Source organism: Nannospalax galili, unplaced genomic scaffold, assembly GCF_000622305.1.
Source record: "Nannospalax galili isolate Female #2095 unplaced genomic scaffold, S.galili_v1.0 scaffold753, whole genome shotgun sequence".
Taxonomy (NCBI): Eukaryota; Metazoa; Chordata; class Mammalia; order Rodentia; family Spalacidae; genus Nannospalax; species Nannospalax galili.
Genome location: NW_008333775.1, coordinates 545,406 through 551,405, shown reverse-complemented (window position 1 = coordinate 551,405; position 6,000 = coordinate 545,406).

Genomic DNA, 6,000 nt, shown 5'->3' with positions numbered 1-6,000 from the left:
TGAACTTTACAGACGTAAGCCATCACACCTGGGGAAATTTTTCAGATATTTATTGACCATTTGTATTTCTTCTGAGAACTGTTTAATTCATCAGCCCACTTACTAACTGGATGAATTGTGAGATTTTTGGTGTTTAATTTTTGCAATTCTTTGCATATTCTAGATTCTAAAATAAATTTATTTCTTATGTGTGTGTCTCAGGGCATGTAAGCAGGTCAGGGCATGACTAACTGGGAGTTTGTTGTCTCCCTTCCCCATGTGGGTCTCAGGGCCCAAACTCAGGTCATCAGTCTTGGCAGCAAATGCCTTTACTTGTTGAGTCATCTTCTCACCCCGTATTCTAGATTTTAATTCCATCTTCTGGATAGTTGCCAAAGATTTTTTCCATATTCCGCAGGCTGTCTCTTAACTTGGTGATGGTTTCCTTTACTGTGTAGATACTTTATAATTTTGTGTAATCCCTTTGTTAATCATTGGGATTATATACTATGCTATGGAGTCTTTTTCAGAAAGTCCTTGCCTATGCCTATATTTTGTTTGATTTTTGAGACGGGGTCTCCCTGTAGCCCCAGCTGGCCTGGAACTCACCATGTAGACCAGACTGGCGTCTATCTCACAGAGATCCACCTGCCTCTGCCTCCTGAGTGCTGGGATTAAAGAGGTGCACCACCATACCCAGAACTACTTTTATTTTGTGTATGTAAACATGTACATGCATAAGTGTGAGGGTGTGCACACCCATGTGTGCCCATGTAGAGGCCAGAAATAGATTCTGGTGTCCTCCTCTATGGCTCTCCATCTTATTATTTGAGACAGTCTCTCACTGAACCTACAACTTGAAGGTTTGGCAAGGCTGACTGTCCAGTAAATTCCCCTGGATCTGCTTGTTTCTGCTCACTGGTGCTGGGGTTAAAAGCACATGCCACCATACCCAGGTTTTATGTGGGCCGATCTGAACTCAGGGCCTGATGCTTTCAGAGCAAGCACTTTACCCAGGGAGCTCTCTCTCCAGTCCTGTTTTGGCTTGTTTTGTTTTGTTTTTTGAGACAGGGTAAATTCTTCTCTCCAGGCCACCTCCCAAGTGTAGGATGACAGACATGTGCCACCACACATGGTTCTCTGCATGTGTTCTTGAATTCCATTTGTAGAATTTTTAAAGATATTTATTAATTTTATGTGTATGAGTGTGTTACCTGCACATATGTAAGTGTACCCATGTCATGCAATGCCCACAGAGGTCAGAAGAGGATATGGGATCCCCTGGAACTGGAGTTAGCCATGTCACCAGCCCCCTACCCCATTTGTAGAATTTTACTAGGAATTTTTACATCTATGTTGATCAAAAAAATGATCTGTAGTCTTATTTTTTGTTGTGGGTTTCTTGTTTGTGACAATGTCTCATGTACTGTAGGTTGGCTTGAACTCAATGTGTAGCCGAGGACAACCTTGAACTCCTTATTCTTCTGCCTCTCCCTCCCAAGTACTAGGATTACAGGTGTGAACCACCACACTTGGCTCTGGTTTTCTTTCTTGTGTCCTTAACTGGTTTTGGCATCAGAGTAATGCCAGCTTCACGGAATGATTTGGTAGTTTTCCTCTTTCTGTTTTATGGAAAAGTTTCTTGCCAGATGTGGTGGTGTACGGTTTAATCTCAGCACTCTGGAGGCAGAGGCGGGTGGATCTCTGTGAGCTCAAGGCCAGCCTGTTCTACATAGTGAGTTCCAGGCCAGCTGGGGCTATAGGAAGACCCTGTCTCAAAAAAAGACCAAAATCATTCTGTTAGTCTACATTTTCTTAATTTCTGCCTGATCTTTAATATCTCTTGTTGTTTACTGCTTTGGGACTTGGTGTCTTGTTTTTCTAAGACTTTGAGGTGCACTGTTAGGATATTTAAGATCTAGCTGGCGTTTTTGTTTTGTTTTGTTGGGGAAGGGTTTCATATAGGTTAGACTGGCCCCAGATTCTATATGTATCTGAGGCTCCTGAACTCCTGATCCTCCCACCTTCACTTTCCAATGCTGGGACTGCAGGCATGTATCACCATGTTTGGATTGAAATCCCTCTTATTTTTTAATGTGAAAACTCATAACAAAGCCAGTGAAATGGCTCAGTGGGTGTATTAGTTACTTTTCTGTCGCTGTGATAACATCATAACCATAGCAACTTACAGAAGGAAAAGTTTATTGGGCTTATAACTAGAGGGATAAGAGTCCATCCTGGCAGGGAAGCACAGCAGCAGAGGCAGCCGTACCAGAAAGCTGAGAGCTCACATTTGCAAGCAAGCACAGGAAGCAGGGAGAAACTGGCAATGGGACATGGCTCTGAAAGTTCATAGTTCACCCCAGTGATGTGCTTCTCACCTACTAGAGTGACCTTCCCAAAACAGCATCACCAACTGACCGAGTGTTCAAATACTTAAGCCTATGGGAGATACCTCATTCAAACCACTGCTATAGGTAAGAGCTCTTGCTGCCCAAACCTGATGACATGAGTTCTGTGCCTGGAACCCACATGGTAGAAGGAAGAAAATGACTCCCACAAGTTGTCCTTTAACTTCCACATGTGCACTGTGACATGCACGAGCCCACACGCGCACGCACATGTGCGCACACGCACACACACACACACACACACACACTAACTAAATTTTAAAGCTTCATAATTGGACCAAGTGTGGTGGTACACACTGATAATCTCAGCACTAGGGAGGCAGAGGCAGGCAGATCTCTGAGTTCAAGGCCAACCTGGTCTACATAGTGAGTTCCAGGCCAGTTGGGGCTACAGAGAGACCCTGTCTGGTAAAAAAAAAAAAAAAAAAAAGAGAAATTCCTAGCTGAAGCCAAAGACAACAATGACCTGAACTAGAGCCATATTGTTAGAGTAGCAATAAGGACTCATTAAGAAGGCTGGAGAGATGGCTCAGTGGTTAAGAATACTGAATGCTCTTGCAGAAGACCCAGGTTCAGATCCCAGCACCCACATGGCAGCTAACAACTGTCCGTAACTCCAGTTCTAGGGGATCCAACACCATCTTCTGACCTCCACAGGCATTGCACAACACAGGTGCACTTCCATACTTGCAGGCAATACACCCATACACATAAAATAAAAATAATAAGTTGGGTGTGGTGGCACATGCCTTTAATCCCAGTACTCAGGAGGCAGAGCCAGGCAGATCTCTGTGAGTTCAAGGCCAGTCTGGTCTACATAGTGACTCCAGGACAGCTGTGGCTACAGAGAGACCCTGTCTCAAAAAGACCAAAAAAAAAAAAGATTTTAACTCACTTTTTTGAGATGTGGGAAGATGGAGTGGGATGCTGATATTGCATTAACCAGGAGGGATACAGGGCCTCAAGCAGATAAAAACGTCAAATGTAGGATGTTCATATTCATCTACTTAATACCTTTTCCACCCTGAACCCAAATATTGACACTTTTGGTTAAGCTGGGAAAATTATTGAGTACTAAAAATACAAAACCATTTATGGTATTTATGTATTTAACATCTACTACTGTGAACTGAAGTTCCTAGGGGAAAAAAAAGCCACCACTGTGTTAAAAAGTCTAAAAGACTAGGGGGCTGGAGTGATAGCTCAATGGTTAAGAGCACTAGTTGTTCTTGCAGAAGACCCTGGTTTGAATCCCAGTACTCACATGGCAGTTAACAACTGTCCATAACTCCAGTCCCAGGGGATCTGACAGCCTCTTCTGTCCTCCATGGGCATTGCACAACACAGGTGCACTTACCTACATGCAGGCAATACATGCATACACATAAAATAAAAATAATAAAATAAAACTTTTAAAAAATTTGAAAAGACTGGTTAACTGATTAGAATTTCTGTGAGTGTGGAGAGTTGAATATTGCAGGTTTAAAGCCAAATTATCTTGGGCTATCTTTAACCCCTTTAATAGCTATTTATTGTCCATCTCTGTGTTTGTTCTAACATCTTGTGACTCTCAGATAAAATCCTTTGGAACTAGGGAGCTGGAGAGATGGCTCAGTGGTTAAGAGCACTTGCTGCTCTTGCAGAGGACCTAAGTTCAGTTCCCAGCACCCACCTGGGGCAGCTCACAACTTTCTGTAACTTTAGTTCCAGAGTATCCAATGTGCTCTTCTGGCCTCTGGAGGCACTATAAGCACATAGTGTACTCACATACATGCAGGCAAAACACTCACACACATAAAATAAAAATAAATATATGTTTAAAAAATATTTTATTTATTTTTATTTTATGTGTATAAGTGTTTTGCCTGCATGATGTGCACAATGCACACGTAGTGCCCTGAGAGGGCAGAACGCCATATCAGATCCCCTGGAGTTACAGATGAGTGAATTGCTATGTGGATGCTGAGATCTGAAGCCAGGTCCTCTACAAGAGCATCACGTGCTCTTAAACACTGAGCTGTTTCTCTAACCCCATCTTGTTTTCTGTTACTTTTCATTGTTAAGTCTCATGTAGCTCAGGCTGGTCTTGAACTCCTAAGCCTCCTGCCATAGTCTCCCAAGTGAGGGGTTTACAGGCGTGAGCTGCCATATTGGCCTGGAATTGTTGCCTGCCTCTGCCTCCCGAGTGCTGGGATTAAAGGCATGCACCACAATGCCTGGCTTTATTATTATTATTTTAATGTGTATGAGTATATTGCCTGCATGTATGTGAGTGCACCTGTGTCATGCAATGCCTCGGAGGTCAGAAGAGGGCTTCAGATTCCCCTGGAACTGGAGTTAAAGATGGTTTGTAGTCATCATGTGGGTGCTGGGAATCGAACCCTGGTCCTCTGTAAGAGCAGATTGTGCTCTTAACCGCTGAGCCATCCATCTCTCCAGCCCCATAGTTTTATTATTATTTTTTAATTTTATGTGTATGTGTGTATTGCCTGCGTGTCAGTAAGTGCACCCGTGCCGTGCAATGCGCATGCAGGACAGAAGAGGCTGTCGGATCCCCTGGAACTGGAGTTACAGGACAGTTGTTAGCTGCCATGTGGGTGCTGGGATTGGAACCCGGGTCTTCTGCAAGAACAACCAGTGTTCTTAACCGCTGAGCCATCTCTCCAGCCTATATATATATTAAATCCTTTTGGACCTGGGTGTGGCGGTGTACGCCTTTAGTCCCAGCACTTGGGCAGCAGAGGCAGGTGGATCTCTGAGTTTAGGCCAGCTGAGGCCATAGGGAGACCCTGTCTGAAAAGACCAAAAAAAAAAAAACCAAACTCCCCCTCCAAAAAAATGTACTTTTGGAATGTACAAACTACTAGCTTTCATTAACCTAAAGGCTGAAAATATCAACAGACTTTGGCTGAGACCTTTAACAGAGATTTCCCTGTTTTGCTGTAACCCACCCACCTAATGTTCCAACCAATGAATTTTTTTTGGTCTTTTTGAGACAGGGTCTCCCTGTAGCCCCGGCAGGCCTGGATTCACTATGGAGACCAAGCTAGCCTGGAACTCTGCCACCCAAGTGCTAGGATCAAAGGCATGCACCACCATGCTGGGCTCCAATGAATTCTTTTTAATATGATAATTTATTACTACTGTGTTTCTACCATCAACATTTATAATCTAAGGGGTTGAGGAGATGGCTCAGGTTAAGAGGACTTAATTCAGTTCCCAGCATCCACATTGGGTGGCTCACAATTGCCTATAACTCCAGCTCCAGGGGATCTGACGCTATCTTCTGGTCTTCATGGCATCCCCACACATATGTACACACACACATACACATAAATAGTAAAAATAAACCTTAAAAAAAATGTATGATCTTGGTCTTTCTTGCCTTTGAATGGACTAGATATTAGTTACTTTAACGACTTTAAAGCGGACTCCAGAAATTTCACCACCTTCATGAGCTTTTTGGCCAAAATTGGTAACCAGAAGTCCTGGGTTCCATCTGGGGCACCACATAAACAGTGTGTAATGAGGCACACCTGTAATCCCAGCACTTAGGCGTTGGAGGCAGAAGGCCGGGGGAACAGTAAGTACTCCAAGGTCATCCTTGACT